We start from the raw sequence: 19766 nt of genomic DNA, 5'->3' as shown, positions 1-19766 counted from the left end.
TACTGTTCTTTAACACTGTAAATCTAAGGACACATGCTAAATTTTATTTGAACTAAATCATTGAATATGCATTTATAATATGGCTGCCTGCAACTATTCATCTATTGCACAAATATTTATTTATCAGTCTGTGCCAAGACCTATTCTTGGGACACAAAAACAAACATGATATTGTCCTTGTGGAATTTACATTCTATAGAGACACAAATTAACATGGAAACAGACTTAACAAATACCTATAGGCATACCACATTTTATTGCACTTCCCAGATATTGCATTTTTTATTAAGTAAAGAGGGGTTTTTTTGCTTAAAGCAACAAAAAAATTGTTATCCAACTATTGTGGGGATCAGAAGACTTGCTGGGCTAAAATTAGGATGTTTGCTAGGCTGCATTCCTTTCTGGAGCCTATGGGGAAGGATTTGCTTCCCTCCCTTTTCCAGCTTCTAGAAGCCACCCTTGTCTAGAAGTCTAGAAGCCACTCCTTAACTTGTGACTCCCTTACTCCATCTTCAAAGCCAGCAACAGTGGGCCAAGTTGTTCTCACATCACATGTGCTGACTTTCTCTTCTGCCACTCTCTACTGTTTAAGCACCCTGGTAATTATATTGAGCCACACGGATAACCTAGCATACTTTCCACTATGTCATGGTCAGCTTATTAACAACCTTAATTTCATCTGCCACCTTACGAATGGACAGTTTGTGACAACTCTAAGATTAGCAAGTCTATCAGCACCATTCTTCCAACAGCATGTGCTCACTTCATGTCTGTGTCACATTTTGGTAATTCGTACTGCTACAGGATCCTTGGGATGTAGCTTTTCTGGCTGGAAACCTCTGTGGCCGGTGGTGTCTCTGCCTGAGTTTTTAGCTCAGGCCTGCTGGATTCATTCCACCCACTTGGCCTGGCATGCTGCACTTGGCTCACGCTACCAACCTGGATCCCATGTCTACCAAGGGCGAGTCAGGCATGGAGTGATGAGGGGAGTGTGAGTGAGAGTGGGGTCTAGCCACTGTGCAGTCAGACACACCAGCTGCTGTAGCAGAGTGGGAAGCTCCATGTGTGGCATGGGCACCAGCTCTCTGCAAGGCTGCAGGTAGACCAGGTGCACTGCAGTTTCCACATCTGGCACTGAGGAACATGGTGGCACCTGGAAGCTTGGAAATGCCAGGAACCACAGGGCCCCAAAGAGGGAGTCACAGCCCTGGCACGGGGAGCTCCCAGATATGGGCTCCCTGATGGGCAGCAGCTCTTCTCTTCTTCTCTTCACCTGCAATGTGGTGAGCAAAGGGCATGTTTCAGCCCTGTTTATGTTACAGTTCTTTTAACCCTGCCATTCAATGGGGCTAAAAGAGCTGAGTTCTTGTTCTGCAACTAGAAGAATGAGGTACACAGACAAGTGGAGGGTGAGCAAGATAAAGAGCTGCTTTACTGAGCAACAGAACAGCTCAGAGGAGACATGCAGTAGGTAGCTCCCTTCCACAAGCAGGGTGTCCTGACAAGTGTTCAGCTCCCAGCAGAGAGGAGACCCTGGAGTGGGAAGCTCTTCTCTGCAGGTAGGTAATCCTGTCAACTCTGCAGCTCTCAGCAGAGAGGAGACCTTGGAGTGGGTTGTTCCTCTTTGCAGGTAGGTCATCCCATTGTCTTCCTAGCTCTCAGCAGACAGGAAGCCCTTGAATGGGTTGCTCCTCTTTGCAACTGGTTGTCTCGGTGTATTCCAAGCTCTCAGCAGGGTGGAGGTCCTGGAGTGGGTTGCTCCTCTCTGCAGGCAAGTAGTTCCATCAACTTCCCAGCTCTTAGAAGAGAAGAGGCCTCTGGAATGGGTTGCTTCTTTCTGCAGCTGATTGTCCTGATATCTGCTCAGCTCTGACAGAGCCCAGGGCTTACATGGGCCTCAGAGAAGAGGAATTGCATGCTCACTGGTCCATGGGCAGCCTGGAAAAAGCACCACAGCCCCCCACTCTGGTCTGTGGAACTGGCAGCCTGGACCCCAGCCTTCAGGCCCTTCCTGGCCTGAAGGTGGGGCCTCACTGGAGACCCTCCTCCTTCTACCCAGGAACCTACCTCCTGCTGCCATTCATGGTGCCTAGGGTGTAGGTGCCAACAGGTGCCTGCAGGCCAGCATGGAGCTGCCCTCAGCCACCCATTGGCTTCCCTCCTATGCTCGTCAGTGCCCACAATCCAGAAGGGATCTGATGCCAAGGTGGCAGGGGGCTGGTGTGTCAGCAGTGTCCTGAGCATGTGCACACCTGGCCAGGCTGTGACAGCACCCGAGCTCAGCTCCAACTTTGTTCCAAGATTGGAGCAGGTGCCAACAGCAGGGAGAAGCCAGATAGCAGGAGCAGGTACTTCCAAGCCTGAGGGGGCAGGGGAAGCTTCACAGGCCCCCAAGAGTACAGGGATGTCTGGGTCTGCAGCCGCAGTTTGGGCAAGCTGTGCCGGGGGGGTTGGGACTCCTGCCTGCTCCCTGCAGCGGGAAGCCCAGGTCCACAGCCCCAACTTAGACAGCTGCAGCTGCACCCAGGAGGGCAGGGCTCCCGCCTGCTCCAGGGTCCAAGAGCAGAGGGGTACCTGGGTCTGCAGCGTGGCTTGGGCAGATTTAGTAGCACCCAGGGAGCTCCAGCCCCAACTCAGAAGGGGTGGGGCTCCTGCTTGTCCCCAGTTCCTGCCAGCCGCTTGGAGCGTGTGGCCTCAGCCATGCCTCCCTGCTGTAGCAGGCGTGATGGCAGCCACCCCTCCAGACGGCCCGCCGCTGCCATCATCACCATATTCTACATCTTTTCATTATATCTGTCATGGCGATTTGTGATGAGTGATCTTTGCTGTTACTACTAAAACTGTTTTGGGTTGCAATGAACCACACCCACACAAGACGGCAAACTTCATCAATAATGTGTGCATTCTGACTGCTCCACTTGGTTGTTCCCCCATCTACCACTCCCCAGACCTCCTTATTTTCTCAGACACAACAATATTGAAACTAGGCCAGTTAAACCCTGCAAACGCCACTAAGTGTTTAAGTGAAAGGAAGAGGTGCATGTCTCTCCCTTTAAATGAAAAGCTAGAAATGATTAAGTTTTGTGAGGAAGGCATGTCTAAACCAAAGACAGTCTGAATGCTAGGCCTCTTGTGCTAAACAGTCAGACAAGTTATGAATGCAAATAAAAAGTTCTTGAAGGAAATTAAAAGTTCTACCCCAGTGAACACATGAAAGATTTTAAAAATGCATAATGCCTTATTGCTGATGCAGAGAAAGTTTTAATGGTCTGGATAGAACATCAAACCAGCCATAGCTTTCCCTTAAGCCAAAGCCTAATCCAGAGCAAGGCCCTAACTCTATTCAATTCTATGAAGGCTGAGAGAGGTGAGGAAGCTGCAGAAGAAAAGTCTGAAGCTAATGTAGCTTCAACTTGTGTCAATACTGAAGAATGTGACTTCAAGTTGAAGTCAATGCTCATTTACCATTCCAGAAAATCCTAGTGCCCTTAAAAATGATGCTAAATCTATTCTGCTGTGCTGTATAAATGCAACAACAAAGCCTGGATGGCAGCCTATCTTTTTACAGCATGGTTTACTGAATATTTTAAGCCAATTGTTGAGACCTGCTGCGCAGAAAAAAAGATGCCTTCCAAAATATTACTACTCATTCCTTCTTAGCATGCTCCCTAAAAAAGTAACATCACTGCTCACTGACAATGCACCAGGTCGCCGAAGAGCTGTGATGGAGATGTACAGATGATTAGTGTTGTTTCTGCAACACACAGTTCAAGGAGTAATTTTGATTTTCAAGTCTTATTATTTAAGAAATACATTTTGTAAGATACAGCTCTTGTAGGTAGTGATTCCTCCAATGATCTGGGCAGTCAACTGAAAACCTCTTGGAAAGGATTCACCACTCTAGATACCATTAAGAATTTTGTGATTCATGGGAGGAGGTCAAAATATCAACATCAACAGGAGTTTGGAAGATGGAAGAGGCTGATTCTGATCCTCATGGTTGACTCTGAGGCATTCAAGACTTCAGTGGAGCAAGTAACCACGGATGTGGTGGAAATAGCAAGAGAACCAGCATTAGAAGTGAAGCCTAAATATATAACCGAATTGCTGCAATCTCATAACACTTGAATGGATGAGGAGTTGTTTCTCTGGATGAACAAAGAAAGCAGCTTCTTGACATGGAACCTACTCCTGGTGAAGATGCCGTGACATAATGGTATTGCACACTTAACAGACTACAGTATAAACATAACTTTTATATACACTGGGAAACCAAAAAATTTCTGTGACTTGCTTTACTGCAATATTTGTTTTATTGTGGTGGACTGGAAGCAAACTCACAATATCTCCAAGAAATGCAGGTATGAAAATACTAGGCTGTCAGAGATATGTTACAGATCTTTCAGCAAAATATATATGAAAGGTTGATAAGCTTATCAACTTCCCTTTTCTAAATGAGAAAATATATTTTGCATAACCAAAATTGCTTGAGATAGTCAAAGTAAACCATAGAAAATAAAAAGTAAACACAATTAATGCCAGTTGAACTTTTTATCCCAATTTGAATAGTAGGAGCGGAATAATCAGACTTATAAAGTTTCTTCTTCTTGTTTCGTCAGTAGTTTTAAACCGTACTCTGACTCAAGGTAACCTAGCAAATTTCTCAGGAGGTAGAATTAATTCATAAATTAGATAATTTACCTGCCTCTAGCAGTCACTGTAATTTTGTAATTTTTAGGAAAAATATAACGGAGTGTAGGATCAATGTTAAGTGATTGCTAGTCTCATGACTGATTTTTTTTTTCATTCTTTACTAGTTTGGTATTTTTCAAAATTTACACATGATTTATTTTTAACTTTAAAAATATTAATAACTCTGAACATATAAAAAGAAATATTAACAGCAGCAGCTAATAATTACTAAGCAGTGGGAGAGGCTTTGCATCCATTATCAGTTAATTCTCATAAATAATCAAAAAAGAATTATTATTCACATCTCATCATGTATATTAGTATTATTTATTTGCCCTACAGGAATAACTTTGAAAATATAAAATATGAATCACTTTGAAAATATAAAATATAAAAATAAATAACAATAGCAGTTAATTATTAAGTAGTAGGAAAGGCTTTGCATCCACGATCAGTTAATTCTCATAAATAACCAAAGAAGTATTATTATCCACATTTTATCATATATCTTAGTATTATTTGTTTGTCCTATATTCCTATATGTACAATTAATAGGTAAAAAAATGTTTATATAGTGCTCAAATATTTGTAGTTTTCTTTATATAGCTAAAACATTTTAATTACCTTATGTTCCTAAAAGTAATCTCAATGAGAGAAAATATCAATCATTTATTAAACATCTTATATATGAGCACTGCAGGGAATATAGAGGAAGTATTAGAGTTAGTCCTTTCCTTCAAAACATTAATATTGTTCCACAGAGTTTTAGGTATAATGTCAGCATTTTAAAAAATACTATCAAGATGACTCTATTACATGACTGAATTATTTTTCTGAATGCTTAAGAGTATTTCTTCCTCATCATCATGCTTTTGGTGACATCTAAAATCACTTATGGCCATTTCATCATTAACTAATTCAAAGTAATTTCTTCTTTACATTCTCTTCACTAATGACAAACTGTCCTAGTAGTTTCCGCCATTTATCCTTAGCTTAAGTAAATCCCTACTTCACTCCTAGAACTTCTGCTTCTACAACTTTTATTTACATTAACAGAGTGAAAAGGTAATTTTGATTATCTATACCAATGCTTCCTTTATTTGGTTTCCAAATAAATGTTAATACAAATCATAAAAAAGCAACGTACAAAAAAACCCACTTATCTATTTAATAAGCATTTATCAAGTACCTATTATATGCCTGTGCTAGTACCTGCTCTCATGGCTTCATATTTTAGTGGGACAGACAGGCAAGTAAAGTAATATATACTGTATGATAAATATTATCATTGAGATAGCACTGTAGGCTATGGGAAACTAACTGAAAGAGAGATATATAACTCAAGAGATTAGGAGGGCTTCCTGGATTTTTATCTACACTTGAGCTAACACAAGACAAATAGACATTATGATTATTAAAATAAAAGAGGATATGGATGAGGACAAAGGGAGGCAAAGAGAACATGACATACTTGAAGAACTGCAAATTGGAGTTTAAGATGCCAGCGATAGGAAATGGAATGAGATGGGGCTGGCAAATGTCCTATCATGAAGGTTGTTGTGATCAAACTAAAGAATTTGAACTTTATTCTGAGAGTTATGGGAATCTAGCATATTTCAGAAACAACATTCCAGCAGCGACATGGTGGCAGCATTTGGGAAAAAAGGATAGAAAGCAAGACAAAGCATCACCACTCCATGAGAGAAGGCACTCAATAAATACTTGTTAATTGAAGAATAAATTAAGAAGATTTGATGATTAATTTGGCCTAGATCATAGGCAAAGAAATCCAGGATAAGTGCTATGTTTGTGTGTTGGGTGACTGTGGATAGCAACTGAGACTGGGCTATTAGTTTTAGACAGTTGGTGAAACTTCCCATGCAAATACTTCAATTGGCAGTTGCTGTGTGGGTCAATACCCTAAAATATATAATTTTGTTATGTATTTCTCTTTCTAAAATAAGTACTTTTCTGTTTCTTCCAATTTTCTATGATGTTTTACTTTTACAATCGGAAAAAGTTAATTTAAAAGAAAATTTATAACAAAAATTTTTTCCTGAAATTATTTTAATGAGAAGTTTTTTTAGTTACATGCTACCCTGACCAAAAATACTACCCAACCCAATATATTTATGTAATACTTTATTACTTTATAAAGTCTTGTTTCACACAAAATTGAAAACGTCTGGAAAATGCTAATAATGTTACACTTTAGTGCAAATTTCTCCCCTACTACTATACAAATTGAGCAATAAACCCATATATTTCTTCTAACTGTATCAGTATGGACCTGCTTCACATTGGTGAGAATGAGAAGAGAAACTAAATCAGGGGCAGGCAATCGAAGCAAAGGGTCAAGTAATTTGAGATTCTTCCTTACAGTAAGGAAGGCAAAAGAAGATATAAATTGACCACCAGAGATTATCACATTGAGCAAAAAAAGGTGGGGATGGGGATGGTGGCATGACGAGTAGGTGGCTTTTTCCTTTTAAGAAGGCCTATAGTTAAAAGAAAAAAACTTCCTAGAGCTAGAATATATATGCAAATCTTGCAGTATCCTCATTATTCTCTAAATTGTAACAAGATTCAGGTATATCTTATTTTAAGATGGTCTAAAATAGTAACACTTCAACTTTCTGGCAGAGATCCAGGTAAAAAAGATGTCACTTTCTCCATAGGCTTAAGCCCGTAAACATGTGATTGCCTCTTTTAGGATACCAGCATCTCCTGATTCTCCTCCTATCTTGAACAGACAGTTCTGTCTCAGTCTCTTAATAATAATTACTCTTCCCTCTGCCTAGGATCCCATCATAGGTCCCACTCATTTTTCTCCTAAGTCTGTTCTTTTTGAAAGAATTCATCTATTCTCTTGGCTTAACTACAAACACATAAAGGAAGATAATTCTCAAATACATACAGAGTGCCAGACTTGAATTACCAACTATCTAGTGGGCACTTTTAATCTAATGACCCCAGATAGTCCCCTCACAAACTTAATATATTAAAAATATAATTCAATAGCTGTGCTACTATGTCATGTTCATCTAACAACTAGCAATTTTAAGCCCATAGCTAGTACTTAATGTATGTTTTAAATGAATGAATGAATGAACCGAATGAGTCATAATACTTTGCATCATCTTATAAAGACAGGAAGATATAAAATGTCCTTTATTTTTACATTATAGATATACTGTTTTATTTATCTATGTATCTATCTCTGTCTATGCATGTATGCATGTATCTATAATGCTTATCTATAGAAATGTTATATTTTAAGCCACCACTTCAAAATTTGGTGACTTAAAACAACGAATCATTATCTCTCAAAGTTCTGTGGGTTGACTAGACTTAGCTGGGTAGTTCATTGTAGTTAGATGGCAGCTGGGCTGACGTCATCTGAAAGCTTGACAGGGCTGGATGTCCAAAATGGCTTTACTCACATTTGATTTTGGCTGAAAAGGCTAGAACAATTTGCAGATGGCCTGGCCTCTCTCTCTCTCTCCAAGTGGCCTGTTCATGTAGCTAGTGTGGGGTTCCTCTCAGCAATGCAGTCTCAGGGTAGATGAACTTTTTACATGACAGCTGGTTTTCCCTAGAGCATGCATTATGAGAGGACCAAGCAGAAGCTAAAAGTCATCCTCCAACTTAGTTTTGGAAGTTACATAGTCACTTCCCTTTTATTCTACCGGGTAAAGTGATTTATCAGGCCAGCCCAGCTGCAAAGGAGGAGATTATAAAAGAGCATGAATATTGGGAGGTATTAATTCATTAGGACACAGTCAGGAGACCAGCTATACCACACAGTAGATCAATAAATCAGAAAGTTAGAAATCATTCATTTTCTTACAAATTTAACATATTTACTATAATTTTTACATGATACTTTCCAGTATTTTACTTACACATACACATAAAGGCACAAATCTTAGACTGTACAATTTAATGAATTTTGACAAACATATACACCCATGTGACCCAAGTTGTATAACATCTGCAACATCTTCCAGCGCTCTCTCATGCCTCTTTTCAGTCAATCCCCAGTCCCACAGGCTATCACTATTTTAATATTTTTCACACAGGATTAGTTTCGCCTTTTCTAAACATATCACATAAGTGAAATCATATAGTACATCTTTTATGTAAAGTCTCTTTCACTAAGCATAATGGTTTTGAGGTACATCTATGTTGTAGGGCATATCAATAGCTCATTTTTACTGCTGAGTAGTATTCCATTCATGAACATACTACAGTTTAGCCATTCTTCTGTTGCTGTACACCTGAGCTATTTCCAGTTTGGGACTATTACGAATAAATTGCTATGAATATCTTTGTGTAAATCTTTTTAGAGACATGTTTTCATTTATTTGGGGTAAATACCTAGAAGGGGAATTATTGGGACAGAGGGTAGGTATATGTTTAGTGTTACAAGAAACTTGCTATGTGCTGGGCATGGTGGCTCACACCTGTAATCCCAGCACTTTGGGAGGCCAAGGCAGGAGGATCATTTGAGGTCAGGAGTTCGAGGCCAGCCTGGCCAACATGGTGAAACCCCATCTCTAATAAAAATACAAAAAAAAAAAAAAAAATTAACTGGGCATGGTGGTGTACACCTGTAGTCTCAGCTACTCAAGAGGCTGAGGCAGGAGAACCGCTTGAACCTGGGAGGTGGAGGTTGCAGTGAGCTGAAATCATGCTATTGCACTCCAGCCTGGGCGACAGAGTGAGACTGTCTCAAGAAAAAAAAAAAAAAAAAAAAAAAGAAACTCATTATGTGATGGTACATTCTGTGATGGTACATTATGTGATGGTACATTCTACCAACAATGGATGAGAGTTTGTTGGTCCACATCCTTGCAAACATTTAGTATTGCCAATCTTAAATTTTAACCATTCTAATAGGTATAGAGTTGTATCTCACTGTGATTGTAATTTGCATCTCCCTGATTAAAAGTGATGTATTTTTCATGTGCCATTTGGCTAGTGATAGATTTTTCTTTGTGAACCGTATGTCCAAACCTTTGTCCATTTAAAAACAAAATAAGGTCGCATGTCTTTTTATTATTTAGTTATAAGGCATTTTTATAAAAATCTGTTCTGGAAACAAGATCTGTGACAGATATATGCTTTGTGACTATTTTCTTCTAATCTATGATTTGCTTATACATTTTCTTAATGGTCTTCTTTTTTCCTAAGAGACAGGGTCTCACTATGTTACCCAGGCTGGACTTGCACTCCTGAGCTCAAGCTATTTTCCCACCTCCGCCTCCGAGTAGCTGGGACTATAGGTGCGTGCCACTATGCCTAGCTTTTTAAATAATCTATTTTGATGAGTGTAAGTTTTAAATTTTGATTAAGTTTAATCTGTCAAATTTGTCTTTCCTGTATTGCTTTCTGTGTCATCTATAAAAACCCTCCGCCTACCCTAAGGTCAAATACACAGGTTTCTAGGTTTTTGTTTTGCTTTCTTTCAGAAGCTTCATCATTTTGCAGTTTTGTATTTAGGTCTATGATCTATCTTGGATTAATGTTTGGTGTTAATTATAATGAATACATTGAATTAATGCATGTGGAGAGGTGGGGGTTGACCAGTTGTTCTGCAATATTTATTGAAAAGAATTTTTCCCCCACTGGATTATGCTGACAACTTTGTTGAAATTAATTGACCAAGTTTGGGTGTATTTCAGGACTTTGTTTTGTTCTGTTGATCTATTTGTCCTATGCCAATCTGACACTATCTTGATTACTATAGCTTTATAGTAAATTTATAAATTTTCATGTCAGATAGTATTAGTATTACAATTCAGTTCTTTCTCAAGATTCTTTTGGTTACTTTGCATCCCCAAATATACTTTAGAATCACTTTTCAATTTCTTTATTTTTAGAAAACACCTGCTAGCATGATTTCATTGAGTTGGATTTATAGATTGATTTGAGGAAGAATGATATCTTAACAATACTGCATCTTCTAATCTATGAACACAGGTTATCTCTCCATTTATTCAGGTCTTCTTTAATTATCTTCAGTAATGTATTACACTTTTTAGTTAGAGGTTTTTCGCATCTTATGCCAAATTTATTTCTTAGTCTGGTTTTTTATTTACCTCTACTGTAAATGAAATTTTGCTAATTTCATTTATCTATAATTAAAATTCTGTAATTAATAAATACAGATTTTTCTATATTGATCTTATATCCCGTGACTTTGCTAGAACTTCAAATACAATGTTGAATGGTAAGAGCAAACATCCTTGCCTTGTTCCCAATCTTAGGGGAAAAGTGTTCAATGTTTCACCATTAAGAATAACGTTAGCTGTAGCTTTTCATGAATGTCCTTTATCAAAATAAAGAAATTCTCTTCTATTGAAACTTTGCTAAGAAACTTGGTGTTGAATTTTGTCAAATGTTCTTTTCTGCATCTGTTGAAATGATTATATAATTTTTTCCCTTTATTAATGTGGTTAAACTAACCTTGAATTCCTAGGATAAATCCTTAGTGAACTAATTTAGGTACTTTGAATATTAATCATCTCCTGGCTCCTCCCTTAAATATTTGAAGGCTTCTGACTTCTATTTTAGAGCCCTCACTCCCATCCAAGCCCTGTCAAGATGGGTTCTCAGTATCAGCAGAACTCTCCCAGAGACTCAGGGGTGGAGGAAGGTAGATTATGTTTAGTGTCATAAGCACAAATAAAGCAGCACTAGCATTTAAGAATGACACAGAAAGTAAGCTGAATTTGTGGCCTGTGTTTTCTGCTACTGTTACTATTTTCTGAATTGACATATTTGAGTTCTAAAGATTGCGAAGATATACTCCTGATGACTTCAGTCTCTCATTCGAGGGTTTCAAACTCTTTTAAAAATAAGGTAGCTATGATACCTTATAAACTTATTGGCTCAAGGGATCAGAATTGCCCTACTTCTCTGCTTTCCTCCTATTCCCAACCTTAGTGACTAAATAACAGAAGGAGTTTTCCAGATATTCTCATCCTTTTAACCGACCTCCAAAATAGGTGGCCATTTTAATTAATTTTTATTTAAACAAATTTTTTTTGGCTAAGGCAATCCTCTCACCTCAACCTCCAAGTAGCTAGGACTACAGGTGCATGCCACCAAGCCTGGCTAATTTTTTTTTTTTTTAATTGAGCCCACAACAATCCTATGATTTTGTTCATGAGATGCCTAGGTACTGGTGGGTGGATGCCAGGTAAAAACCAGAAGCAAATTAATGTTCCTACTCCCTGACCAGAGTCCCATATTTACTTTAAGGAACCTTCTAATAAAAGGTAGGATACCTACTTATCTCCATTCATAGCCGTAGTAAGTAGAATTTAATCTCAGAGGGCTGAGTCATACCATCATCAACTTTAGCTCCTCAATATGTAACTGGTATCTCCCCTACTACCATCTGTGCTGTTAGATTTTGTTCCCTGAAGGTAGCCAATACGTCACTCTCTCTTCCTTCTCCCAAATTAACTTTATCGACTATGGGAAAAGGATTAACAAACACCAGGCAACATTGCTTATGGTAAAAATTAAACCTGATTGACAAATTGCATCTGGATGGGAAGATTCTGAATGAACTATATAGCTGGTATAAGGCCACAGGTTTTAGCTTCTCTGAATGTGGAGACTCTTATAAATGTGCATGTCCCTTATAGGAACCTTGGAAACTATATCCATGAAACTTGTACAAAGGTATCTGCTCAGACCAGTTTGGCTATTAAAAGGAAAAAAAAAGATATCTGCTCTTGTGCTGCATGGCGATTTTAAGGCAAGGCAATCCCTGCTCCTAACTATGTGAATCTTGTACCCAAGTTGTCATTTGGTGGTAGGGGATAAACAATAGTATTCAGATTGCTGTGAAGACTGGTGAAAAAGGAATACCCTGCTGGCATACTGTGTTTCCTATCCAATATCCTTTTAAGTGAATCTAATACTGTTTGGCCTAAGTAGGTCAGGTGAATGAATCTGAATGTCCGGCTGATTTTAGGTAGACTCCATGGTGATCTTTGCAACACAACAAACTTTAAGAATATCAGGGGTCTTTCGGGAGCCTCATAATGTCTGAGTTCTCTTAACAATGCTTGCTGTAAACTGCTTCAGCTGAACTTGATTTTTTGTGACGTATTCAACAGGGCCTTGTCTTTATAAAAACAGGGGTCTTTATTTTTCTTCCTGTTGGTGTATATTCAGAAATTCAACATGAATTCCAAAGATGATCATATTGCCAAATAGTGCTTCAAGCATTGTGTGACTGCCATACAGATGGAGGCATTTATTGTTCTGAAACCATATGGTTTAATAATTTCTGCTACTGGCTGCAGCAAACTTTCTATTAAAAGGCATTTTTTCTGCAACTCCAAGGTCTATCACTCCTGCTACATTTCAGTGATTTTTCCAACTGTAATTCAAAATTCTCCTGCCTATTCACTGGTGCTACACCTCAGTAAAATGTATCTATAGAAACAGCATCAATAAATGGTTCCTGCCTGAGAGCTAGTCCCAAATATGTATCTATTTAGTAGGGGAGTCTGTCTCAGGATAGTGTAGGGAGTTTTGATCAGTGCAAGTACAGATACCATGGATTTACTTTCACCTCCCAGCAAAGACTGTAATTTTGGAGGATATGGTTTGTCAAATACTGCTGATTTAACAGCAACTTTCCATAAGAAATTACTCACTACATGAATAACCGTGAGGTGTCAATCTAAGAGGTACACAATTGTTAACAGTCTGTTCCCTCAAGAAATTTTGAGCTTTATTGGAGAAATAATACATTCAACATAATTTTAGTGATATAATACAATTGCACTTTATGCATTTAGATTGCAATATTAAGATATAATTAACAGGAACAATTTAAAATAATAATTCCTTCCGCCATAAAAATTGTGTCAATAACAATTTCAAACTTGGAAGGAAGAGTTAATATAAACTGTGTTTAAACTATTGCCACTTTTGCTGGTAAATAAAAATACTTACCATACTTTATTTGTAACCATATTTATAAAATATGTCCATTTTGTTCTCTTGAGCTATTATTTTAACATTAATGCTGTTAAATTTCAATAAACTTTTTATTATGCTAAAACTACTTCACTCAAATACTTTTAAAGTGGTCGTGCTGTTGCTAAAGAAAATATCCCTGAAAGTTAGTAACTTTGGAATGGGATTTACATGTGTTAAAAAATGCAACTACAGAAGTCAAACAACTGCCAGAATATGCTGTGCTATTAATTTAGGTTACCATACTCTGCAAACATAATAGAAAATGACAAGAAAAAAACTGTAATATCAAATCAAAACTATGCTACAATGCTTGTGAATTTGTTAGGACTTAGAACCAACATCTAGGCACCCACTGCCCCACTCGCCCCTTCTTCTTCAACACACACAATTTGCATTCATTCTTTTTAGAAAATTAGTTTTGAATTACTGAGCTTTGAATTATGTGTGCATATTCCTTCTACAAAATGGAACCACTCTATCCTGTACAACGCAGTATGTGATTAAATGTCAAATGGAATAAGATAAGCCAGAGGGAATGAAGTTTCATTCATTCACTATGGCCTTTCAGTTAACATATATTTAATTCCTAACATGTTCCAGATAATGTGCTGGAACCTAGAGATGAAAAAATGATTAGAACACAGTTTCTACTTTCAGGGAATTTCATAAAATATAAAAAATGTAAATAACACAAAATACAGGCATCCAAAGTTGCCTCAAAACAATTTCTTCAATTAGGTTCAGAGAATTTTAAACTGTCTAACAGAAAATTACTGCTCTTGCAGGAATTTTAGAAAATAAGGAATAGCGTATGTTTAATCAACAAAGGTTTAGCTATGAAATCTAATAATTATTGAATCATTGAATCTATATTTTCCTCAAAACACTACTGTTCTCTTACTCTTCCTTTCAATAGTAGTGTAGAAATTGTAATATATTATCATTTTTTCTCCCATGGCTGTGATCAAAATAGCACAGTACTGCTCAAAACAACTGCAAATGTGTGGTTTAAAAAATTCCTACTTAAGAGTACCCGTATCTAATTGAGATTTAGTTTTAATCAAAAGCCATCTACAAATAACAAACCATATTCTCTAACTAAAAAGATCCAATTAATATCCCACTGGAACTGTAAAAACTCAGTCTATAGGAAAATGCCTACATTTGTATATGGTAGTAGCATAAAGGATGGAATGGTCAAGCTTAAGAGGGAGGGGGCATCAAAGGCTTCTCAGAGTATGTGACAAGTGAATTAAATTTTGAAGGATAGGTATATTATGGTCTGAATGCTGATGTCCCCCCAAAATTCCTATGTTGGAATTTAATACCTAAGGTGAAGGTATCAGGAGGTGGAGCTTACAGAGAGGTCATTAGTTCATGTGGGCTCTGCTCTCATGGATAATACTATTGCTGTTATAAAAGGCTTTGAGGACCGGGTGCAGTGGCTCATGCCTATAACCCCAGCACTTTGGGAGGTCAAGGCAGGTGGATCACCTGAGGTCAGGAGTTCAAGACCAGCCTGGCCAACATGGTTAAACCCCATCTCAACTAAAAATACAAATATTAGCTGAGTGTGGTGGCACACGCCTGTGATCCCAGCTACTTGGGAGGCTGAGGCAGGAGAATCCCTTGAACCTGGGAGGTAGAAGTTACAGTGAGCCCAGACTGCGCCACCACACTCCAGCCTGGGCAACAAAGTGAGACTTTGTCTCAAAAAAAAAAAAAAAAAAAAAAAAGGCTTTGAGGGAGCAAGTTTGTCCCTTGTCCTCTTCTTTGCTGTTCCTTCACATGAAGGCACATACAGGGCACCATCTACATGGAACAGACTCTCACAAGATAACAAATCTGCAGGCTCCTTCATCTTGGATTTCCCATCTTCCAAAACTGTGTGTAATAAATTTCTGTTGATTACAAATTACCCAACCTAAGGTATTTTGCTACAGCAGCCCAAGCAAACTAAGACAAGTTAGAAGGTGATTGGTAGTACTAGGGGAAAGACACCCACTTATTCTTCTGGAAATACTCCAGATAGCCAAATAATCAAAACAAGAAAGAAAGGAAAGAAAAAGAAAGAAAGAAAAGACAAGAGAAGAGAAGACAGAAGAGAAGAGAAGAGAAGAGAAGAGAAGAGAAGAGAAGAGAAGAGAAGAGAAGAGAAGAGAAGAGACCAAAACTCAAAGACGGGAAAGATATCACATTTAAAAAATTGTTGCTGATATCATCATAAAATACAACGCAAATGTCAGTATATACTATTGAAAAGAATTAGCAAAATGTTATTGAAATAAACATAAAAGCCAATAGGGGTTGGAGGGAAGGGTTTAAATAAAGTTAAGAAGAGAATCAGACTGCATCTCTCATTCTACAAGAAGAGAGTCAATAAATTTTGCTTTATTTTTAATGTAAGTAGAGAAATAAAAGTTTACTCATTTTTCTGTCTGGCTTATTTATTTATTAGAGAGAATGCTAGCCTAAAATGAAAATAGGTTATATACTTTCTAAGTTACTCTATGAAACATGTTTAAAAACAGAAAATCTAAGAAAAGCAACATGTAAGGGGTAGGTGGAAAAAATAAGAAAAGGCCCCAAAATAAAAGTATAAATAAAGTAATATAAATACACGTAAGTATATCAGTTATCAAGAAATATAATATTGAAGGGCAAAGCCTATAAAGTTAAATCAACCAAATGCTGTATATAAAAGAAGCACTTAAAATAACACAGATAGGTTAAAAATCAAGTGACAAATATGCCAAGAAAATAAAAATCTAAAAAAACCATTGTTTACAAATAGCAACAGGCAAAATTTCAAGGCAAGAGGCATTAAATGGGGCAAACCGATACAAATTATGAGGCTTTAAGATAATAAACTTTTATAGAATAAATAATTTGGCAGTAAAGTTTTCTGTCTTTAAAAAATAAACTATAAAAAAAATATATATATATACAGTCGTTCCTTGGCACAGATGGAGGATTGCTTCCAGGAACCCTGTCTATACCAAAATCCATACATCAAGTCCCAAAGCAGGCCCTTCAGAACCCACATATATGAAAAGTGGGCCCTCCATATGTATGTAAGTTTTGTACACTGTGAATACCGCATTTTCCATGTGTTTGGTTGAAAAAAACATCATGTATAGGTGGACCCATGTAGTTCAATCCATGCTGTTTCAGCCTCAACTGTACAGGTACAATCTCAGACATATTGCTAGTCTGGTTCCAGACCACTACAATAAAGCGAATATTGCAATAAAGCAAGTCACAAAAACTTTTTGGTTTCCCAATGCATATAAAAGTTATATTTATACTATAGTCTATTAAGTGTGCAATAGCATTATGCCTAACAACAACATATATACCTTAATTAAAAAATGCTAACAATCATCTGAGCCTTCAGTGAGTGATGATCTTTTTGGTGTTGGTGGGTCCGCCTTGATGTTGATGGCTACTGATTAATCAGGGTGGTGGTTGCTGAAGGTTGGGTAATTCCTTAAAATACTTGTTGCCATTTCTTAATATAAGACAGCAACGAAGTTTGCTGCATCAATTGAATCCTCCTTTCATTAAAAATTTCTCTGTAGCGTGCAATGCTGTTTGACATTTTACCCATAGTAGAGCTTCTTTCTAAATTGAAATAAATCCTCTCAAACACTGCCACTACTTTATCAAAGTTGATGTGATATTCTAAATCGTTTGTTGTCATTTCAACAACGTTCCCAGCACCTTCACCAGAAGTAGGTTCCATGTCAAGAAGCTACTTTCTTTGTTCATCCAGAGAAGCAACTCCTCATCCATTCAAGTTTTATCATGAGATTGCAGCAATTCAGTTATATCCTTAAGCTCCACCTCTAATGCTGGTCCTCTTGCTATTTTTCCACCACAACTGAATTACTTCCTCCACTGAAGTCTTGAAACCCTCAAAGTCTGCCATGAGGATCAGAATCAGCCTCTTCCGTCTTCCAAACTCCTGTTGATGTTGACATTTTGACCTCTTCCCATGAATCACAAAATTCTTAATGGTATCTAGAACTGTGAGTCCTTTCCAAGAGGTTTTCAATTTACTTGGCCTAGATCATCAGAGGAATCACTAACTATTACAGCTACACCTTACAAAATGTATTTCTTAAATAATAAGACTTGAAAGCCAAAATTACTCCTTGAACTATGTGCTGCAGAAACAACACTAATCTCTTTGTACATCTCCATCACAGCTCTTGGGCAACCAGGTACGCTGTCAATGAGCAGTGGTGTTGCTTTTTTAGGGAGCATGCTAAAAAGGAATGAGTAGTAATATTTTGGAAAGCATCTTTTTTCTGTACAGCAGATCTCAACAATGGACTTAAAATATTCAGTAAACCATGCTATAAAAAGATGTGCTAACAAGACAGTCAACTTGCCATTTGAAGCTTTGAGGCTCTGCAGCCAGGTGTTGACTTTGCCCTTCTAGCTATGAAATTCCTAGATGGCATCTTCTTCCAATAGAGGGCTGTATTGTCTATATGTAAAATCTGTGTTTTTATGGAGCCAGCTTCATCAATGATCTTGGTTAGATCTTCTGGATAACCTGCTGCAGTTTCTATATCAGCATTTACTGCTTTACTTCACACTTGCATGTTATGGACATGAGTTCTTTCCTTAAACCTCACGAACCAACCTCTGCTAGCTTCAAACTTTTCTTCTGCAGCTTCCTCGCCTTTCTCAGCCTTCACAGAATTGAACAGAGTTAGGGCCTTGCTCTGGATTAGGCTTTGGCTTAAGGGAATGCTATGGCTGGTTTGATATTCTATCCAGACCATTAAAGCTTTCTCTGTATCGGCAATAAGGCTCTATACATTTTTTAAATCTTCCATGTGTTCACTGGGGTAGAACTTTTAATTTCCTTCTAGAATTTTTTCTTTGCATTCACAACTTGTTTAACTGTTTAGCACAAGAGGCCTTTGCATTTGGCCTATCTTTGGTTTAGACATGCCTCCCTCACAAAGCTTAATAATTTCTAGCTTTTTATTTAAAGGGAAAGACATGCAACTCTTCCTTTCACTTAAACACCCACAGGCATTGCAGGGTTATTAACTAGCCTAATTTCAACATTGTTATGTCTCAGGGAATGAGGAGGCCCAAGGAGAGGAACAGAGACAGGGAACAGTTAGTTGGTGGAGCAGTCAGAACACACTTGATTAAGTTTGCTGTCTTATATGGGTGCAATTCATGGCACCTCAAAATAATAACAATATTAACATCAAAGATCATTGGTCACAGATCACCATAACAGATATAACAATAATGACAAAGTGTGAAATATTGCAAAAGTTATCAAACTGACACAGAGACACAGAGAAACAAAGTGAGCACATGCTGCTGGTAAGACTGGTAGACTAAGCTGATAGACTTGCTCAATGCAGGGTTGCCAAAAATCTTCAATTTGTTAAAAAAAAAAAAAAATCTATGAAGTGCAATAAAGCAAAGTTCAGTAAAACAAGCTATACCTGTAATGAAAAGTTGATTCTAATGATGAATGCAACAAATAGAATATACATGTAAAAATATATTTATAGAAAATGTAGCTGGGCGCAGTGGCTCACGCCTGTAATCCCAGCACTTTGGGAGGCCAAGATGGGCGGATCACAAGGTCAGGAGATCGAGACCATGCTGACTAACACGGTGAAACCCCCGTCTCTACTAAAAATACAAAAAGATTAGCTGGGTGTGGTGGCAGGCGCCTGTAGTCCCAGCTACTCGGGAGGCTGAGGCAGGAGAATGGCGTGAACCCAGGAGGCGGAGCTTGCGATGAGCCGAGATCGCGCCACTGCACTCCTGCCTGGGCGACAGAGCAAGACTCCACCTCAAAAAAAAAAAAAAAAAGAAAGAAAAGAAAATGTATAAATCATATATCTAGACTACAAATAAAAAAACCTCAATACGATTCTTAAAACATTTGAGATTCAAGAGACTTTTGAATTTTATTTGAATGAATAAGCAAACAAACTAGAAACAAATAAAGCACATGATAAAACACACTCTCCAAAACATGGTTGGGCCAAATAATAAATCAAAACTGCAATCAC

The 19766-nt window shown here is 37.9% G+C and overlaps 1 protein-coding gene across 15 annotated transcripts in view; it reads right to left on the bottom strand.

The window, feature by feature from the left end:
- The window catches only part of EHBP1 (EH domain binding protein 1), a 324971-nt gene that overhangs the window by 183798 nt on the left and 121407 nt on the right, over positions 1–19766 (bottom strand). The window lies entirely within an intron of this gene.

The sequence above is a fragment of the Theropithecus gelada genome, chromosome 13, assembly GCF_003255815.1.
Source record: "Theropithecus gelada isolate Dixy chromosome 13, Tgel_1.0, whole genome shotgun sequence".
Lineage (NCBI taxonomy): Eukaryota > Metazoa > Chordata > Mammalia > Primates > Cercopithecidae > Theropithecus > Theropithecus gelada.
The sequence above is the reverse complement of the archived record's forward strand: the minus strand, read 5'-3'. Positions and strand labels throughout refer to the sequence as shown.